Raw genomic sequence first — 22,258 nt, forward strand, 5'->3', positions numbered from 1 at the left:
TCAGCCTGACCCCTGTGTTTTCCTCCCTCATGGCTTGGATTTGTGGACTACTTGAAATGAGGCTGCACTTTAAATTTTGATACTGTATTTTAATCTGTATTTTAATTAATTGTTTTTATGTTTTATTGTAATTCTGTTGGTGTCAGCCGCCCTGAGCCCGATTTTTGACTGGGGAGGGCGGGGTATAAATAAAAATTTATTATTATTATTATTATTATGTACCGCTCTGGCAGGAAGGTAAATGGTATTTCTGTGCACTGCTCCGGTTTGCCAGAAGCGGCTTAGTCACGCTGGCCACATGACCCGGAAGCTGTACGCCGGCTTCCTCGGCCAGGAAAGCGAGATGAGCACCGCAAACCCAGAGCTGTCTGCGAACGGTGGGGGGTCCCTTTACCCTTTACTTTTACCTATGCTGTTACAAGGATACACCACCTCAGAAAATGGTAGACCTGGAGGTTTAAAGCAGATATTGGCTGTCCATCTGCCAGGGATTCTTTAGCTATAATCCCTGGATTGCAGTTGTTTGGACTAGATGACCCTCGGAGTTCCATTTCTGCTCTGCAATCGACTGTTCTCTCAGGCAACTCCCCACACTTGGGAACCTAGGGAACCAATCCTGAGCGGGAGCCTTTGGCAAGGGCCATTGTCGCTTGGTGGTAGAGTGCCTGCCTTGCAGGAAGAATGCACCGGGTTCAATTCCCAACACGGCCAGGTCGGGCTGGGGAAGATCCTAGGCCTGAGACCCTGGAGATCTGCTGCCAGTTAATGGAGACAATGTTGAGCTAAGTGGGCCAATGGTCTGATTCGGTAGAAGGCCGTTTGCTGTGTTCTTGGAATCTAGCTCCAGAGTACCTACACTGATGGGCAGCGGCTCTCCAGGTTTTCCCATTTCTACCTGCAGATGTTGGGAGTTGAGCCAATGATCTTCTGCATGCAAAGCATTCGACTCTCCCCTTCGCCAAGCACTGGGGGGGGGGGAGGTCTTACCAAATCCTTAGGAAGACAGGGCCAGATCCATCCTCTGCCTCTGACATGCAGGAGTGTGTGTGTGTGTGTGTGTGTGTGTGTGTGCGTGCACATGTGTAGGGTGAAGATACAGTGTCAGGCCCTGCTTGAGGAAGTGCATCCAAGGCCGAGGGTCTATTGTTGGCGGCTGGATTGTGTGGCACAGATACCTTTGCTGAGAAATAAATACACAAGTCTCCAGTTTCTCTGCAATGTGACCCCTCTTCCCCCTGCACAGCTAGCGGCACAAAGGCCTTAAACCCACAGCATCGGGCTTAGGCGAAAATTCCTTAAATCATCCGCTTTGGCAGCAGCTCATTCCCCTCTTTTAGCGTATTGCATGGTGGGGGGGGAGTGTTGGCGTCTTAGGGCTGGTTTACGCAACCAGCAGGACCAGGTGCTGAAGATTTAATCTGATTGGCTGAGGTGACCCAAGTGATTCCCCCCCCTGCCATTGTTAAGTGCTGCATACCCTAATTATGTCATAAGCAAAAATTTACTTGGGTTGCTGAAGCCCAGTTGAATCAAACAGCAGCGGGAGGCAGGGCAGGTTTGCATGTATGCAGTGTAGGGGTTAGAGCGTCAGAGTAGAAGCTGGGAGACCAGGGTTCGAATCCCCCCCGGCTCAACCATCGTGAAGTTCAGTGGGTGACCTTGGACCAGATGCTGCCTCTCGGCCCAACCTACCTCACAGGGTTGTTGGGGGGGGGTTAAAATGAGGAACCATGGGTGCCACTGCGGATGAAGTGAGTGCAGAGCTTTGCAGAGAGCGCGTCTCCCGCTCGGGTGCTCGCCTCTCCATGTGGCCGAGCGGGAGACATGCTCTCTGCAAAGCTCTGCACTCACTTCATCCGCCCGATGGGAAAGCGAAGTGGGGAAGAGAAAAAGAGCCGCTTCGGTTTTTTCTCTTTTTCTCTTCCCCACTTCGCTTTCCCGTCGGGCGGATGAAGTGAGTGCAGAGCTTTGCAGAGATCGCGTCTCCCGCTCGGGCGCTCGCCTCTCCATGTGGCCGCACGGCTCTTTTGCTGCTGAGCGCTCCGTCCGTGTTGCTGGGCGCTCCGCCCGGCGCTGCTGCGCGCTGCAGCAGCCGGTTCCGGGCGGCGGGGAGGCAAGCTGAAATCACTTCAAACGGCATTTTTAAACGCCATTTTACCTCCTCAGGGCTGACTTCGCTAGGTGCGCGCTACAACTGAACCAGAAACAGCTGATTTCCCCGCTACAGCTTATCTGTATCTCCGCGCTCTGCTTCCTTGCTTTGCCTGCCGCTGCTGAGCATTCCACGCTGCAGCAGCTGGTTCCAGGCCCCCAGTTGGCAGGCATGGGGGTATGTCTTATTTTCGGGGTATGTCTTATATTTCTCAAATGCTTAAAATTGCTGCCCTGGCTTACTTTTTGACTACGTATTAAAAAAGGGGAAACACGGTATACGATTGTTGCTGTTTTGTCAGTATATGCTGCTCGGGTTTGCATTGCTTTTGGTTTTGAGATTAGTACACACACACACACACACACACACACACACACACACACACACACAGAGTCATACCTCTAGTTACGTTCACTGCGGGTTGCGTACATCACAGGTTACGAACTCGCCGAACCCGGAAGTGTCGGAACGGGTTACTTCTGGGTTCGGCAATTCGCACATGTGCAGACGCGCCGAATGATGTCACGTGCATGCGCAGAAGTGCCGAATCGTGCAGCTACCATGCACAGATTCAGCGCTTCAGGTTCTGTATTGCTCTGGATGCGTATGGGGCTCCGGAACAGATCGCGTTCGCATCCAGAGGTACCCCCTATATATATACAGAGAGAGAGAGAGAGAGAGAGAGAGAGAGAGAGAGAGAGAGAGAGAGAGAGAGAGAGAGAGAGAGAGAGAGAGAGAGAGAGAGTTTGGCCAGGCATGCCTTCAGGCTGAAGGGACCCGGCTCAGGCTGTGATCCCTCATTCAAGCTGTCTTCAATCTTCCTGGGGGGAAAAGAGAGAAGGCTGCCTCCGCTCCAGTCTTCAAGGGGGATTCAACAGAATCCTGGCCGAATCACTCCACAAACAATGCCTGAATTAACCCAGCAGCTGGAGGTGCATTAACTATTGAATACCTCTCCTTTCATTGTGGCTTAGCGGGAAGAGGAAACCTCCTAAGCAGAAAAGAGGGGAGATGGAGGAGGACAAACGTGGAGCAGAGAAGTCAAATCTCACAACAAGGGAAGCTGAATTTCCCTTAGGGGAGCCATTGAGCTTTTCCCCAGATGACCTGTTTATTGAGCAGCCATCCTTATATATTGGCCAGGAGGTTAGATGGCCTTGTGTTGAGTCTTTCCCACACTATCCCATAACTTTTCTTTTTGTAAAGAAGAAGAAGAAGAAGAAGAAGAAGAAGAAGAAGAAGAAGAAGAAGAAGAAGAAGAAGAAGAAGAAGAAGAAGTCGTCTGATCTTTGGGGGAAGTGGGCTTGTTGTGCGAAACCTCCCAGGCAACTATATTACCCCAACCTAATTTTGCTGATATGTGATGAGACCCCCACCGGAAAATGGCAACAGTCTGGAAGTACCCCCTTGTTTGTATTGGGGTTGTGACTCCAGTTTGACTCCTTTTTGGGATCCGGTTTTGCACTGCAGACTGCAGAAGCAGTGGTAGGACTACAAAGTCCCCGAGGCCCATGGGTTGACATCGACCTGTGTTAATTTCTTGCATGGTTTAGGTGGCATTCCACTAAGTTTTACTCACTGAAATAAATGTGTTTATTTATTGTGTTTCTTAATTTCAGTGGATCGCCTCTGAGTAAAACTTAATTGAATACTGCTCCCCCCCTTTTTTGGTTACCAAGATGGACAGTACTGCTATTTTTCCAATTCTTTGTTTTCTTTGTGTGATCAACTAGGAGCTCAACCTTCCTGGGAAACCAGCATGCAAATATGAAACCAAATCAAAAGTACAAGGTGGGAATTAAAGAAGGCACGTATTAAAGTAATGGTCCCTGCTACAGTGGTACTTCGGTTTTTGAACGCTTCCGTTGATGGAACATTTCAGAACTTGAACACCGTAAACCTGGAAGTAAATGCTTCCATTTTGTTTCTTTTTTAAAGATAATTTTATTGACCTTTTACAATTTTATAATCATCACGACCATTACAGTGGGACCTCGATGTACAAATTTAATCCGTTCCGAATGCTGTATCAAGTGTATCTGAAGAAGTGTGCATGCACATGAAAGCTCATACCAAAATAAAAACTTAGTTTAAGGTGCTACTGAAGGAATTTTTTTATTTTCCGTTCCAAATGCACACTCGTAGGTCGAAAACTTCATATGTCGAGTTTCCCATAGGAAAAGCGGTTTCCCATAGGAATGCATTGGAAACGGAAAAACTCGTAAGTCGAGGAAACCGCATCTAGCCGCGAACGGGTTTTCCGTTCGGATGTTGGAAGAAACGTAAGAGCGCGGCCACTTTTCCTGCTCATATGTCAAAAACGTCGGATGTCAAGGAGCTCGTAAGTTGAGGTCCCACTGTATTTCAAAAACAAAATACCGTACATTATTCCTCCCCCCCCCCCGTGACGTCCCTCAACATCCTTTTCTGTTTTTTTGGCACATTATCTCTCCCTGCTTATTGGTTATTTCTTATTCTTTAAAATAATTATTCTCTTATCATGTTAACATCCCGTTTCTATTTCTACATTTGTTTTTTTAATTGCAAGTGTTTATTCAAACCCTGCAAGTGAGTCCATTTCTTTACATTGATTCTGTCAATATAACATAAATGTTTCCCAGTCTCTTAAAGTCTTTATTGTCTTTGTCTCAAAGTCTTTCCATTAATTTTGCCATTTCAGCGTATTCCATCCGGTTTCCTTGCCATTCTTCTTTAGTTGGTATTTCAAGACTTTTCCATCTTTGTGCTAGCAATATCCTAGCAGCAGCTGTAGCCTGCATGAAAAGTTTTTTCTTCTCTTTTGCTAAATCTTGGCCTGAAATGCCTAACAAAAAGGCTTCTGGATAAATACTTCCATTTTCGAACATGCCTCGTAACTCGAACGGTCTTGCGGAGCGGATTACGTTCAAAAACTGAGGTACCACTGTTCTGATTTTGGCAGACTAAAGAGTAGGGTAGACAGGCTTTAAATAAATAACAATAAGCATGTTTTTCAAGTTGGTGGGCAGAAGGACTTGCTCTGGGGCTTAGTGAGGGCAGCAGGCCAGGCAAGAGTAACAGTTTTAGCTCCTCATTGGTTTTTTGACCCGCAGCCTTACATATAATGCCAGTCTTGTGATCTGGGATGCCAGTAGCCCAGGGGGCAGAAAGGGTGCTTTTCACACATGCTCTGAGGCCTTGTTGCCTAACAACCTGCCAGGGTAGGCTCCTGGCCTTTGGACAAGTTCCGGCCCAGACATAAGCAAAGCACCTCCTCTCCCTCACAGGTGTAGTCCTGCTTCTTCCAGCTGGTTGTACTTATGCAAAGCACATTTGCATCATCTGGGCTCCGCTGGGTCCTGCAGAAGCAGAGGAAAGGTGTGAACTTGCTCGCTTCCCCCCCTGCATAACTTCTCATTAGCAGATTGCACCTCCGGATGAGGTTACCTCCCTGGACACAGCGGCCGGTGTCCAGTTCCCCCGACACCCTCCTTTGCCACGTTTCCAGGTGCACGGAAGATGTGCGCGTTTGCACACTCCGTTTACAACAGACTCGCACGTAGAAGGGGCAGCCCCAAAGCTGCTTCCTGACTCATGCCCTGGAGAGGGTTTCACTTCCAGGTTGCATCTTATTACTGTAGTAAAATCCTGGCTGCTCTCTGTCCAGAGAGATGTCTCTCTCAAATAACTCAATCCATCCCTTTGGCTGGCTAGAGTTGGGGACTGCCTGTGTGCATGAAGGTGCCCACCTCAAAGCCTATTTGCTATCAAATATGTAGCAATGTTTCAACATTGACGTTTTTAAAACCCTAAGCATCTTCAGATCAGCATTTCAGCAGGTTGGACTGGATGACCCTTGGGAGTACCTTCCAACTCTACAATTCTGTGATTCCTGGATACCTAGTAGACTGCGTCTCTTAGTCCAGGCATAACCAGTTTTTAAGTTCTTCTGAGGAGACCTCTGGCCATCATTCCACAACAAGCAGATTGTTGCCTTGGGATGGCACAGACATGGCCTTCTCGGTGATAGCACCCACCCTGCGGATTGTCCTTCTAGATTCCTAGGGACAGTCATGACTTATAAATACCTCAGGCTTTCCTGGACCAACATAAGATCCTGGATCAGGCCAATGTCCCATCTAGTCCAGCATCCTGTTCTCACAGTGGCCAACCAGATGTGCATCATTGGAAACCTACAAGCAGGACCTGAGCACAAGAGTACTCACTGCTCCTGTGGCTTCCAGCAACTGATGTTCAGAAGTTTTTCTGCCTCTGATCTTGGTGACATTGCTGAGCCATCGTGGCTTAGTAGCCATTGACTCTTGTTATTAATTCTCTGTTTTGTACACAGCTGAGTTTTATTACTGAGATCCACTCACAATGTAATTCTGGTCTCATTTTTATTGAATGCTGTGTTTTTATGTAAAGCTCTTAAGAGATTGTTATTAAGCAGTGTGTGTGTGTGTGTAAGTAAACTGGCCATGTCCGTTAGTATCCATGTTTCACCAAAACCGCTTGACCGATTGCGTTCAAATTTTGACACAATGCTGCATGCGAATATGAGAGTAACCCCGTACTGTTTTCAAAGACAGATGTCACACCTGTGCCTGGTAAAAACCCCAAAACTCTGTGTTTCAAAACATACCACTCAGACAAAATTGCATTCTGGGGGAAAAAACCAGGTTGCAAACCATCGCCCTCTAGCGGCGGCTACACTGGTACTGCACCTATAAAACCTTCCCTCTCAACAGCACCTCGGCTCCTGTTTACATACTAGGCCGAAGCCTTTACAGACTAGGCCAAATGGAGGTACTGACTCGCCTGGGTGGGGGGGAGGAGGGGACAGGATAGTTCAGGACACAGTGGGACCAGTCATAGGGATGAACCGGGGGTGGGGGGAAGAGGGGTCCTGATACGTCATGGGTTGGGACAGGGTGGGGGGAATCACAGGGATAAGCCGGGGGTGGGATATGTCATGGATCGGCACAGGGTGGGGGGAGTCACAGGCATGCGCCTGCGTAAATAGAACACACATAAAATAGGGGGGTTCTGAAGGTGAGGGGAGTCTGAAGGGGGACTCTGAGTCTCCATTTAACAGACTGAGCCACAGCAACGTGTGGCAGGGCCAGCTAGTGTGTGTGTGTGTGTGCGCACACACAAGCATCCACTGCTGGCTGGTAATTTAGCTGGGCCAGAATTTGGTGAAGCAGTTAAGGCCCGTATTCACCAAAAGTCATGCTCATGTTTCTGATGGTCAGAGGTGTTTGATGGTGGAACGGACTCCCTCGGAAGGTGGTGAACTCTCCTTCATTGGAGTTCTTAAAGCAGAGATTGCACGGCCATCTGTCAGGGATGCTTTAGTTGAGATTCCTACATTGCAACTAAACTCTACAATTCTATGATTCTAAAATCCTTTCGTTGGTTTAATCATCTAGCTGTTTAAAGCAAAAATGAACCCTTTTCTGCAGGGAGTCCCCAATTTTGGAATGCTGTCTCCAAGGAAACCCAACTGATGCTGGCATCTCAATCTTTTTGGCACCAGTTTACAACCTTTCTTATAATGCAGGTGTTTTATCTGGGGGTTTTAGGCTGAACTGCTTTTTTCTGTTCCTCTCGTTTATTTTCTCTTTGGTTTTAGGCTATCTTTTTTTTAACATTGGTGTTCTGTTTAATATTTTTTGCGAAGCTTTTTTGTTATTATTTTATTGCAGAATGTATGTAAAGCAGAGGGAACAGTTACAATGGAGAAAAATTAAAGCGAGACTATAAAATAGGCACATGCAATGAGTTGAAATAGCGAAGTCCAACTAAAGACTCATCAACTTTCTCAGATCAAGTAGAGTTCCAGATCTGCTGGGCTTCTCTTGAAAATGGTGGTTCTGCTGTATGTGCCATGACTCTGGTTTCTGTGTTGCATGAATCTTCTCACGCTTTCCTACACCCCCCTGGAATCTTCTGGTGAAGGGCAGTTAGGGAATACAGTCATACCTCGGTTTAAGTATGCCTCAGTTTGAGTACTTTCAGTTTAAGTACTCTGCGGACCCATCTGGAACGGATTAATCCACTTTCCATTACTTTCAATGGGAAAGTTCGCTTCAGGTTAAGTACGCTTCAGTTTAAGTACTCCGCGGATTGTCTGGAACGTATTAATGCACTTTCCATTAATTTCAATGGGAAAGTTTGCTTCAGGTTAAGTACAGACTTCTGGAACCAATTGTGTACTTAAACCGAGGTACCACTGTATTTTAATATAGGTAATGGGGTGGTAGCTGAGCGATTCCTTTGAAGACAGAAACGTCACTTGGGCCAAAATGCAGTGGCCAAATTGCTAGCCAGGCCTCCCCTTAGAAATCACATAGCCTGTGCTATTTTTCTAGAAAAAGAGGTGCCAGAACTCGCCACGGACACCTCCCTCATTCTCTTAGAATGGCAAATGCTGAGAACTGAGTTCTGTTGAGTCGTGGCTGGTAAAGAAAAAAGCCCTGCATATAACCTATGTTTTAAAACAGCAGCACTGGTTGCCAGTTAGGGCCCAGTTCAGGGTGCGCCCATTAGTGTTTCAAGCCCTAAATGACTCAGGCCTCAAATACCTGAAAGTCACCTCCATTCCTGATGACCCCCTAAGGTGTTGAGATTAGCAGGGGCACCCCCTTGGTAGTTCCTCTGCCCCCAGGGTCTTGGGATGCGTGGTGGCTCAAGAGAGGGGCCTTCTCTTTGGCAGCCCCTAAATTGTGTAATTCCCTCCTCACAGAAGTGCAAATGGCACTTTCGTTATACAGCTTGGAGAATGTTTATCCTGGCTTTTTCAGACCCGTCTCCTGTTTTTGTAATTTTAAATTGTTTTAAACTGTTTTTTGTTTGTTTTGTTTTTTAAACATTGTATAATGTTGTGCTTCAATTGTTGTAACCCACCCTGGGGCCTTAGGATGAAGGGCGGGTAATAAATTGTAACAATAAGAATAATTACATGCAAATCTGTGAAAGCTGTTTCCCTTGATATATTGCGTTTTTGTCCGATATTTTCACCAGTGTTAGCATTTTGGATGTACACTTTCCCCTAGCACATCCATTTCGGGGCATTTTGTTTGGCTAGGGAACAGGAGCACAAAATTCAGAGAAGTGTGACTTTTGAAGGGTAATAATAAAATGGCTTTGCCCCCAATCTCACCACAGGGCAGGGACATTTCCAGACCCTCCAAGTGTCCGTATTTTCCAGGGACAGTCCCAGATTTACAGAAGCTGTTTCTGTTTTAATCCTGGAATGTCCCGGTTTTCCTTAGGACATTCCTGTTTTCATCAGAAAAATGTTAGAGGGTATGGTGTTATGTAACTCCTGAGCCAAGGAGATAAGTAACTATACAACAGGCATAGTTTTGTCCGTTTTGGGGGCCTAATCCGGCCCGCTGGTTGATTTTATCTGGCCCCTGTGGCAGTATATATCCTGGGATAAAATCCTTTTAAAAGCTCTGAAATGTTGTATAGATGGTATAACACACCTGTTAAAAATACCAAAAATATATAGAACAGGTTCCAATAAGCTCAACAACTTTGGGGTAAAATTGTAAAACAACAACAACAACAACTCAACAACTTCAATCCTAAAAAAGCTCAACAACTTTGGTTGGCCCTCACGCATGTTCACTTCATCAAATCTGGCCCTCTTCGAAAAAAGTTTGGGCACCCCTGCTATACAAGCTTTAGAAGATATCTGAAGGCAGCTCTGTATAGGGAGGTTTTTTAAAAAAATGTTTAATGTTTTCTTTTGTTTTTATATATGTTGGAAGCCACCTAGAGTGGGGCAACCCAGTCAGATGGGTGCAGTATAAATATATAAATATACATATAAACAGGACATCCCTATGTTCATCAGAGAAATGTTGAAGGGTACACATTTCCCAAGCAGGGCCAGTTTCCCTACTGATCTTTAACGAATTGGCAATTTGGGAATGGAGGTGGGGGGGGGCATGGGATCCTTCAGCCCAGGAAGCTGTTGCCACCTCCCACTTCATCTCTAGGGTTGCCGGGCTCCCAGGTTGAGAGGAAGAGAAGAGAGGAGCAAGAGATCCTGCCGGGTGGCGATTGGCTGCTGCGCCCGGGTGATGTCACTGGTGGGTGAGCTGATAGGTGTAGCTAATTCATTAGAAGGCTTCTGTAACCAGAGAGGCCAGCTTCAGTATCACAGGTGTGCAGAGGGCAGGTGTCAGGTGACACCGATGTTTCAGGCAGCTGGGCAGGTTTGGTGGGACTTAGTGCTTCTCTGCTCAGGTAAGAGAAAATTAAAAAGACATAGATGTGTATACCTGTATTGCTTCATTAAATTGAGACAGCGGAGAGGTGGGCAACCGGGGGTGGGTGGGTATTTTTATCTGGGGTAGCTTGGTACCAGAGCTAAGGAACCTTTCCCCACAGCTCTTAGCAATTTGCTGCAGATTCTCCTATTCCCCGGGCACAGAATTTTTTGCTGTCCAGGAATGGAAGTGGCTGCCCAGGGGCCAGTGACAGAGCATCGGTTTTGCATGCGGCAGGTCCCAGGTTCAGTTCCTGGCAGGATTTCAAGGGAGACCCGAGAAAGGCTCCCAGCCTGGAAACCTGGAGAGCAGATCCCAGCCAGTGAATCTGGGTGAATTTGGTTTCACTTGGTACAAGGCAGGAAGCTCCCTGTTTTCTTGTGGTGCATTGAGCTGGGCTGAAATTGTTCTCCACCTAGAACTTTGGGGAGAAGATTAGAACCAGGAGCGACGGGCAATGGAACGAGTCGAAAGCTAGCGTACCTTTGAAGCCCTCGGTTCAAACCCTCACTTCAACAGGGCAGTCAGGCAAGCTTGTATGTCCTCGGTCCTGCTGATAGGAGGGGGGGGGAGAGATACTACTATCCTACACTGCAGGGCTGTTGGAAGGGCTGATCCAGTAATCGCTTGGGGGATGCTTGGAGTGTGCTCCAGAAATGCAAAATGTCAAAACTCTTATGAGCAAAGTGGCTGGAATGGAAGAAGGGACAGACACACCAATGGGGTGCAGGGGAGGCTCTTAAAGAAATGGGCAACATCTTTACGGTACTTAAAAAAGAATTTCCCAACCCAGCAGGGACAGCTTGCTGTCTGTTCATATCTACTGACCACATTCTGTCAGTGAAGGTTGGCGATTCGGAGAGCAGCAGACCATGTGAACTCTCAACCAGGGTGGTGCAGGGGCTGGTTGAGACTAGATGGCCCTGGGGGGTCCCTTCAAACTCTACAATTCTATGATGAGAAAAGAAAATAAATGCAGAAATTGAAAATGCCGGATGTGTGTTTTTCTTCAATTCCCAGCTCATTATTGTAGTATTCATTCCCTGCCCTCAGAGGCCTTGGTAATTTCATAAACATCTTCCCTGTCCTTTTGATGTATTCTCATATTTTTCTCTGGGAGGAAACCCAATTTGCCTTAAAGCCTAAACCAGCCCCAATTAGTGCCCTGGTCGAAAGGAGACCTCCACTTTCTCAGCTTCCCCATTGGAGCTTATGCTTCCCTGTCAGGCTTTATTACCGCGGCCTGGGCGGATAATGTTTTCTGTCTCCAATCACAAATATATCCGAGTCAGGTATATCGGTTTCTGTGCTTGTTAGGTATAAATGGGCCAACTGCTCAGCCGAAACGGCAAATGTCTCGTTCCTGATTCTGGTGCTCGAAATATCAACAGATTCTCACAGAGCTAAGGACTCTGTGCCATTGGAAGGGTTGATGACCAGCATCCAAGCACAGCTCCCAGTGCCGCACACACCCAGAGATTGCGTCCACTTGGTGGCGGTTAATTCCGATTTCATGACTTCCCCCTAACAGCAGAGTTCCACATTATAGTTGAGCTTTCACACAACATTCGAGCCCTGCTTTGGGCAAAAGATCTCTGCATTGCAAGAGGTTGGACGAGTCGCTTCCAACTCTGCAATTCTGTGATAAAAGCAACTTCTGGAACTATAAGGGAATATAGTGAAAGTTTACGGCGTTCATCCCCGTGTTATTTGCTTCCAGAAACAATCTGTTTGCAAATGGTATGGAAATGAGTGCTAAGCTTTTCAGAGTGTTTCACTACAGTTCCGGAAGTGGATTGTACATTGTGTGAAAGCTCAGAGACAGTGTGGAAATTAACAGTTAGGGAAACATAGTGAAAATGGAATAAACTGGCATATGCATGCAGGCAGAGAAGATATCTTGTCAGGGAGCGGGGGGGCGGGGCGGCGCCTGGGATGCTCATTTCTATTTTAAGAGACCTTGGGGGACATTGGTTGTGCATTGATACTTGGTGAAACCCCCCCCCCCAATGGTTTCTCCCGACTGGGCTGGGAATAGCCCTTACTTGAAACCCTGGCGAGCTATTGCTGCCAGTCAGTGCGGGCAATACTAAGCTAGGTGTACCGATGGTCTCGCTCCTTATAAGGCAGCTTCCAATGTTATTGTGTCTTAAGAGAAGGGCTACTGTAGCTCAGTGGTAGAGCACCTGCTTGGCATGCAGAAGCATTCCAGGCTGAGCTGGAAATATCCCTTACTTGAAACCCTGCAGAGCTGCTGCCAGTCAGTGCAGACATGACTGAGCCAGTTAGATGAAGAGTGTGACTCAGTTAAAGGCAGCTCTTTGCGTTCCAGTGTTTGCTCTGTAAGCAATGTGGGACAGGTATGGAGCTTCCGTCTTCACTGGGACGCACATTTGCAGCTGATTTTGCTTGTTTACGGATCATGCAAGGATACCTGGGCAGTGTAGGGGGGGTAGCAGCAGCGGTGTAGCTCACAGCGCGGGTGCCTGGTGTGACTCAGCTGTAGGGCAGCTGAGGGAGAGGCGGTGGGCAGATGCAAGACCCATGCTGCTGTTTCAGGCAGCGCGGAGCCTGCAGGCACTCAAGCCACCATGTCACTCCCAGGAGAGACGCGTGGCTCGGGCCCCGTGGTAAGTTCCGGCCCCCGTGGTATGGCGCCCAGTGCTAGCCGTGTTTCGTTACATTTGTTTTCTGAACTAAAAAGTTTCATAAGCCCATTTTTTTAAAAAAATTATTTTTTAAAACTCATATTTTTGTCATTTTGTAAAACAAAAAACAAAAAACCCTCAGTGATGACACCCAGGGTGGCCCACACACCCCTTCCTCTGCCACTGGGTAGCAGGAAGAAAAACTCCCCCCCCAATGATTATTTTTTTGGGGGGGAGGATGGGTTGTAAATGACACAAGGGGGTGTAACCATAAAGAGAAAAGGGAAATAGGAGTGAAATTCACCAGTTGCAATTTTATGGGAGATTTGCTAGGAAACTGCAAAGAAGTTGATTTCGGCAATAAGGTTCTTCCGTTGGCAAATCTGCTTTTCAAGAGCATTGACTGGGCTGTGTGTCTTTTGAGGGGGTTGCAGAAGAAGGGGACACAGGGGAGCTTGAGAGATAAAGTATCCTATCAATATCCAGCTTTATTAAAGGTACTTTTCATAAAACAATCAATCAATGGTATTCAGGCAGGACATGGTCTACAATCTGCAATGTTTTACAACAAGTTCCAACTCCCCTTTCTTCTTGGACTACCAAAATGTAAAGTTACTATATAAAACCCAATGAAATCTTCAATTCTTACTTGGAACAGGGAAAGTTTAGAGTGAGGGTGGACACTTTCACATTTAGTATGTTGTTTAACAACTTTGACTTCCATTACAATGGTTAGAGAGTAATTTACCCTTTGGGGTAAATTTCCCGGGCCAGGGTGATTGTTCTCCTCCCCCAAAACTTCATTGGTAAAATTAGTGCCATGAGAGCTATTTAGGACAACTCTCGTTTCTTCAGTGCATTTTGCACCAACTTGGATATCACACAGTAACATAAGAAAACCTGTGGACTGGATTGGAAGTGAAACAGTTGTTCTCAAATATTCAAAATGTGCCACTGAAGCTAAGTTCTCTCAGCTTCTGACATTTCCAACCTTAGATTTCATTTTCCAAATTTTTGCAGCAATTAGCATTTCCCCCCCCCTTCAATCCTCATGAAAATTCACCAGCATTTTAGTGTGAATTTCTCCTAGTAAAGTCATTTTTGTAGGCAGATTTCACTAATGGAGGTGTGTTTGCAAGCAATTTCCCCCCTAAAATGTAATACTTTTTTTGCACATTATTTCGACCAATATATCCAATTTATGCACAAGACACACATTTTTTTAAAACACTTTTTGGTTTGGAGAACTGCTTCGCAAAATTCAGATAAGTGCAGATTTCGAATCATTGCTGTATTTCGGTTTGTGTGTTGTTTCAGGAAGCGCTGAATTTGGTAGATTTTTGTCTTGAAATGCAAAGTGAATTGAATTCCTCCAACCTGCCCCTTTCTTTATGTGGCCAAACGGAACCCTCTGCGTTTCGAGAGAGAGAGGCATTAACTTTCTTAGGGCATCCCCTTGCAGAAGTACGAAACAAATGTCAGGGAGGTGGGAACACCAAAAACAGTCCAATGAAGGGCGAGCATGATCATGGGTACCAAATGCTGAGTGTCTGTTGGAATCCACAGCCAATGGACTGGCCCTGCTTCCCTTCTCGCCTTCTTCTCTGCAGCCTGATGGAATGGCTAGTTCCAGTTGAAGGAGAGTCTACACTTTGGAATGCCCTCTCTTGGTAGGCCCATTTGGCTCCTTCACTGCCCATTTTTCTGGTGGGTAACAAAGCCGGGCTCTTTGAGCAGCTATTTGAGGCTTAATTCTAGCTGGTAGCATGGCTTGTTGGCTCTTCAATTGCCAGTAATGTTGTGGTTATCTTGGAGGGGTGTGTGTGTTTGTGTCTTGGCTCTGTGCTTTAAGACTGTTTGAATTTTACTATCCTTTTTAATTTTATTGTATACTGCTAGGCTTTTGGCAGGGACTACTCCACCCAAAGGCAGGCTGTCAGCATTTTAACAAAGAAAAACACATTGACACAAAGAAAAACACACTAAAACAAAACACATTGCAAGGGACTCCAGGTGGAGCATCCCTGCTCCTTGAAGTGACCAGTCAGGGGCCTCCAGGAAAGCTTTGAATGGAATTACCTCCTCCTGCTGTTGCCCTCCTGCAATTAATATTCAGTGGTAGACTTCCTCTGAATGTGGAGGGTCCATGGTATAACTATTGTGACTGGTAGTTGTTGATGGAAAGGAATGTTTTTGGGTGTTCATAGAGAGACAGAGAGAAGGGAGATGGTATCACAGAGGTGTTTGGGAGTTCAAGGCATAACATCCACCTGGGAAAAAGGTATGCGGCTTCGGATTCCACAATGTGAGAAAACGAAATAGCAGCAAGGACCAACTAAAAACGGATCTGAAAAGAACCTATTATTTGTAACAAGGAGGCTTGGAGTGGAGTAACCCAGCAACCCCAGGGTAGTGGATTCTATCAGAGCTGGCCCTGTTGTGAGGCATAGTGAGGCAGCCACACAAACACACCCAGCCCCTCCTCCCGAGTCTCCCCAACATGAACAGATCAGGCTGCACAAGTGATTCCTCATGGATCAATGCAGCAAAAAGGGAAGAGGACAACAAAGCCAGCGTAATCCTAAGGGTTGTACTGTGCCTTCGAGCAAATTTCCAGCTCACGTCCTGCCATCTATCTTTGGCCCAAGGAGGAAGGGCGCATGCAGTATACAGATTATGTTTGCCCCCACTACCTATCTGAGCCTTTGAAGCCAATTCTGTGCATGCTCAGGGGTACTGTGCCCTGTGACTGTGTGTGATGCCATTTGCTGCGCCACCTCAGGTGGCCAAATATCTTGGGAAAGCCCCAAATTCCATTTGTTATCATCATCACATCCTGCCTTTCTTCCATGGCAGAATTCAAGGCGTGTCACTTGAGGTTCCCTGGACAGCCTGCCATCCAGGTGCTGAGCAGACCCAGACCTGCTTACCAAGGTGGCTGCGTTAAAAATATCAGCAGAGCCTTGCTGGACCAGGTCAATGGCCCAACTAGCCTAGCATCTGTTCCCACAGTGGCCAACCAGATGCCCCATGTGGAAGGGACAACTAGGGTCATCTAGTCCAACCCCCTGCAATGCAGGAATCTTTTTGCCCAACGTGGGGCTCAAACCCATGACCCTGAGATTAAGAGTCTCATGCTCTTACCAACTAAACTATCCCACTTCCATCATGTTGCCACTTACTCGCCGTTTCTCAATACAAACGCTGCAACCTTTCCAAATAGGGGAGTTGCTCTATCCATCCTTGATCATTTTGGCTGCCCAAATTATTAGGTACCGGTACCAGCAGGATGGTAAGAGTCAGGAGCAGAGGCAGAAGAAGAAATAAGGAAAAGGCTACAGGTGAGGCTACAGGCAGCTTTAAATCTGATGGGGAAAGGAGCTCAGATGCAGATGGGTGAAAGCGAGGCAGCTTTAGGATTAGAGAAGAGGCACTGAGAGGAAAAAGTTTGTCCGTGGTCGACATATACCAAAAACCCTGAAGAGTTGCTCCCAAGTCTGTGTTGGCAATATTAAGCTTGATGGGACCAGGGGATTGAATCATTTCTAAGGTAGCTTCCCGTGTTCCTAAGTCCTTTCCCCCAGCTCTTGAACACGGTTCCCTTTTCCATGGGGTCATTCCTGCCCCCGCCTCTTCTGCCACACGTTTACGCTGCTCCTCTTAGGCTGAGCAGCAAGAAGCCTCAAGTAGTGAGTGCAAGCAAACCGTCTCCTGTGTCCTCTCTCCTGAATGGACCCCAGTTAAAGATTAACCAGCTGCAGCTAATGAGAGGCTGATTCCTGCCTCTTTAAGGCTGTGTGTGTGTGTGTGTGCGTGTGTGTGTGCGCACACACACACATGCACACGCACACTCCTGTTTGCTGGAGTAAATGATAGCCAAGAAGCCAGAGTTGGTATCATCTATGCCTTCTGTGCTCGCCACAAAATCGGGCGCTTTAAGAGACAAGGGAAACAACAGGTTCTAAGCTCACATTATTTGTTTTAGTTATGGATTGATTGCCCCTTTATATCCTTCCTTTTCCTCCAAGGCCCACAAGTTCTCCTGCTCCTCGGTCAATCCCCACAACAACCCTTTGAAGTAGGTGAGACCAAGAGAGGCAGTGACTGGCCCAAGGTCATGCAGACATAGGAAGCTGCCTTTACCCCAAGTCAGTTTGTTGGTGCATTTAAGGCCGTACATGGCCTCCTGTTTACGCTGTGTCCCGTGTGTTCCCAAGCTCTGGTTTGGAAAGTAATAAATACACTGAATATAAGAGCATCCAGTCCAGCCTCCTGTTCTCACAGTGGCCAGCCAGATGCCCCTGGGAAACCAGCAAGCAGGACCCACGCACAGGAGCTCTCTCGCCTCCTGCGACTTCCACCAACTGCTATTCAGAAACATTACTGCCTTTGACTGCTACGAGCCATTTCTCCAATCCTCTTTTAAAGCTGGCGGCCATCACTGCCTCCTGTGGCAGTGAGTTCCATAGTTTAACTATGCTCTGCACCGGTACATGGCATTAGCCCCGACCCATATCCATCCTGTTGTTTCTTCCGATATACTTTGTTTTGATTATGTGTTTTCTGACAATGGGGCCAGGGGAGAGCAACAGCTCTGCCTTTCAAGCTGGTAATGCCTATGCAGGCTTAGAACAAGGCTCAGAGAGCTGGTTCAATTAATCTTCAGGGCTTGGGGGAGTTCAGAAATCTTTAGGACAAGAAAGGCAGGATAGGGCTGTTGGCAGGCTGCTGGTCTTCTTTGGAGAGGATTATTCACAAGTCCCTTCCCTCGGTTCTGCTCTGAGCAGGGTTGCCCAGATACGGAACCGGGGAAGGCTCTCTAGTGCCTGGCTGGTTGTGCAAAAGAGGGAAATTCATCCACTTCCCTCTTTTCCGTTTGTTCCTGAAATGCAAGCTGCTGAGCTTTGTCATGGGGAGGATAATAAGGGGGCGGGAGGGAGAGGAACCATGCAGGCTGCCCTAAGCCTGTAATAAAAGAAGCGGGGTCAAGAAAGAGCGGCGTCCGATATTGGCAGGAAAGCAAAAGGGCTCTGTGTTGCGCAGAGGGAGCAAACTCCAAAGTTGACGGGGAAGTCAAAGCTTTGCCCCATGATAACGACGAGTGGAGTTTGCCCTTGGCTCCAGAGGGGGAGGGTGGCCACTACTTCTCCTTTCTAATGTCTTGCCCCTCGTGGCCCTGCCACTGAATATGTCAGAGGCAGTCTCTTGCTGGGAGGGGCAAACGAATCTTAGAATAGTAGAATTAGAAGGGACCCTGGGGGTCATCTTGTCCAACCCCCCTGCAAATGCGGAATCTGGGCACAATGGGGGATAATGGGCAGCTATCAAACAGACCATTTCCGAGGGTGTTCTCTCGCACACCATTTGTGCTTGTGCCCTGCTGCTTGTGGGCTTCCTAGAGGCATCTAGTCAGCCTCTGCAGAAAACAGGCTGCTGGACCAGCTGGACCTCTCGCCCGATCCAGCAGGGCTGCTCTTGCATTTGTTTAAATCTGGGACATGGGGAACTTGGAGACCTTTAAAAAAGGGGATTGGGCAAATTCATAGGTGATAAGGCTATTGATGGCTGCTAGCTGCAATGGCTATGTTTGGCCTCCACGATCGGAGACAACAATGCTTTTGAATGCCAGTTGCTGGAAAGCATTGGGGGGAGGAGAGGGCTCTTGTTCCTTGGTCTTGCTTGCGGTTTCCCATTGAGGCATCCTGTGAAGACAGGATGTTGGACTAGATGAGCCACTGGCCTGACCCAGCAGGCTCTACTTATGTTCTTATCTATGGACTTCCAGATACTGTTGGATTCCAAGCCCCTTCAGGCCTGGCCGGCATGGCCAATGGCCAGGGATGGTGCTGAATACAAACACTCCCCATCCCAATATAAAGGAGTAGATAAATGGATGGCTAACAACAGGAAGATGCACCTGAAAAAAATAAAACAAATGCGTATTGGCAGCTAGTCAGGGTGATAGCTAAGAATGCAGCTTTTCAATTGCAATCTATTGTGCACTTTTGTATGGATATCCTCCTTCAAATTAAGAATGTCAGAAGAGGCCCACAGCTGGATCAAAGGGAGCCCATCTGGCCTGCCGCCTGTTTTCATAGTGACCAACAAGATGCCTCTTCTGGCAAGTCGGGCATTTTCATGTGTCCTGTGCTGATTTTAGATGGGGCGTTTTGCTTTGTGGTTTGTTTATATTGCCCTTTAAGGGCTTTCCTTGAGACTTGTATGCTGGTGGGATATAAACTCTCTTGAATCAAGTTTCCGAAGGCGTTTGTGTCTCTGAATGCGAGGGATGATCAGCCATTTGCAGGTTATTAATTGCCAGCTCGGACAGATATAAGTCTTCCCTCTGCTGTTGATCACATTTACTGAATTTCAGCCGCTCTGTTGATTGTGTCGCTATTGCGTTTCAAGTGAACTTTTATTGTACCCAACCCTGAAACAGTGGCGACGAAGGGAAGGAGGTAGACATTTTAAAGAACTGAAACAAACCAATAAGGCTGTTGTCATCCTGCCCTGATTTTGCACTTTGTAGAAGCACCTGGATCAGTGTTTCCCAAACTTTGGTCCCCAGCTGTTACTGGACTACAACCCCCCATGATTCCTAGCTTGCAGGACCAGTAGTCAAGGATGATGGGAATTGTAGTCTAAAAACAGCTGGAGGCCCAAGTTTGGGAAACACTGATCTGGATGAACTAGATCAGCCCCCCACCCCACCCCCGATGTTTGGCACTAGCCTGCTGGATCAGGCCAAAGGGGGGCCAATTCGGTACAGCATTCTGTTCTCACAGAAGCCCACAAGCAAGTCTCAAGCATTTTCCCCTCCTGTGGTTTCCAGCAACTGATATTCAGAAGCCTTGCTGCCTCTGACTGTGAAGGCTGACCCATTTGGGTTAGTAGCTGTTGTCATGTGGTCACACTGGTTGGGGCTGGAGCGAGCTGTAGTCCCAAAACATCTGGAGAGCACCAGACTGGGGAAGGCAAGACTAGCTAGATCTTTGGACCGATCTAGTGGAGCTCATTCTGACGAGTTTGCTTTTTTAATAAGACCTCTGCGCCTTTAAACTCCCATGTTGCAAGCAGAAATTCATCAAAAGAGATGCTTCCTAGGACTGCGTTGATGCTCTGGGGAGAACTTCAGCTGCTGTGTTTCTGCTGGCTATACAATTTCTAGCGGTAGAGAGGCTATACCAAAAGGAGAGTGACTCTGGCTTTGGGAGCATTGTTCTATATCACTGTACATCAGCCTGATATTTGACGAGAGGGTGGTGTATCTAAATACTTCAATAAATAAATAAATACACCGGGCAAAGGGCGAGAGAGGAAGGTTTCTGTGACCTGCCTGTCTTGTTTTCTTACTTTACGTGCAGGGGGCACCCCAATAAGTTTTGGTAACCGGGAACCATCAGATCAAGAAATGTGGTGCAGCTGGGCATTCCCCACACACCCTGGTCCCCAAAACTCCACTGCCCACACTTTTGCCATCCAGAAAAGTCACAAGAGATATCTCCTGAGTGCTTCTGAATAGCTCATCTCTTCCTCCCAAGGTGGTGGACTCTCCTTCTTGGGAGGTTTTTAAAGCAGAGGTTGGATGGCCCATCAGTCAGAGATTCTTTAGTCGTGATGCCTGCATTGCAAGGGGGCTGGACTAGATGACTCTTGGGGGTACCTTCCAACTCCGCAGTTCTATGGTTCTACACCCTTGTGCAAATTAATTGAAACAAACAATGAATTTAGTAGTTTATTGTACAAAACTCACATATATATGTACAAAACTCACATATGCGTACGTTAGTAACGGATATGACCTCCGCTATTTTTAAGCAGCATTTGAACACGGTTTGGCATGGAGTCTACTAGTTTCAAACAATCACTGTTGATTTTCGGATCCCTGTACCACACTTGAATCAGCACCTGAATGAGCTTCTCCATGGTCGTACAGTCTACAACACGGAGGTGATTTTTGCATATAGCCCCACAAATTCTCAATGGGATTTACGTCCGGGGAATTCCCTGGCTAATCAAGGACCTGTATTTGCTGCTCTGTCATGAATTTCTTCACCACTTTCGATGTGTGACAGGGGGCTAGGTCCTGCTGCAATATCCCAGTACCATCAGGATACCTCTTTTCCAGCTCTGGAATAACTCTCTTTCGTAGAACCTCAATATATTGTGGCGAGCGCTATCATTCCTTCTATTGGCTGTAGGCATCCGACACCATAATGATCAACCGACTTTTCGTGTTTGTTTTGAGTACAGGATTACGAGTAAAATAGAAAACATGCTTTGTTTCAATTAATTTGCACAAGGGTGTATGATTGTTAAGTCACTCTCCGGGAATTGTAGCTTCGGGAATTGTAACAATTCCCAGCACCCTTAACAAAGGACAGTTCCCAGGCTTCTTGGGAGGAAGCCCCCCCCCCCAAAAAATTGGTATGACGGAGCAAGCTTGTTTTCTGCTTCTCCTCTGGGTAGGACCCAAACCAAGGGATTAAAATTACAAGAAGGGAGAGTCTGACTAAATATTAGGAAATGCTTTCAGATGGTAAAAGCTGTTTGACAGTGGAACAGACTCCCTCTAAAGGGGGTGGCCTTCATTAGGGTTTTTTAAACAGAGTTTGGATGGCCACCTGCCAGGGATTCGGTGTGCTAGTGCTCTACTGGAGTGGCAAATGAATTTATCATCGCAGCAGGAGAAGTGAAGGCCTGTTCCTCACTGCCAATCATTTAGAACAGGGGTCACCAACCTTTTTCAGCAGGGGGCCGGTCCACTGTCCCTCAGACCTTGTGGGGGGCCGGACTATATTTTGGGGGGGAAATGAACTAATTCCTATGCCCCACAAATAACTCAGAGATGCATTTTAAATAAAAGCACACATTCTAATCATGTAAGAACACCAGGCTGGCCCCACAAACAACCCAGAGATGCATTTTAAATAAAAGGACACATTCTGCTCATGTAAAAACATGCTGATTCCCAGACCATCTGCGGGCCGGATTGAAAAGGCAATTGGGCCACATCTGGCCCCCGGGCCTTAGTTTGGGAACCCCTGATTTAGAAGAAGAAGAAGAAGAGAAGGGTGAAAACCATAGTGAAAGTGGCAGAGGTTCTCTTCTGCTCAGTAAAACTGACACAGCTTATCCATTTCACCAGGTTTTTTTGTTTTTATTTGCTGCAGAGATGACGACAGCCT

At 47.1% G+C, this 22,258-nt stretch overlaps 1 protein-coding gene across 1 annotated transcript in view; it reads left to right on the forward strand.

Annotated features, from left to right (window-relative positions):
* The window catches only part of ESPN (espin), a 105,295-nt gene that overhangs the window by 50,585 nt on the left and 32,452 nt on the right, over positions 1-22,258 (forward strand). The window lies entirely within an intron of this gene.

This window comes from Zootoca vivipara, chromosome 6, assembly GCF_963506605.1.
Source record: "Zootoca vivipara chromosome 6, rZooViv1.1, whole genome shotgun sequence".
In the NCBI taxonomy this organism is placed as follows: Eukaryota; Metazoa; Chordata; class Lepidosauria; order Squamata; family Lacertidae; genus Zootoca; species Zootoca vivipara.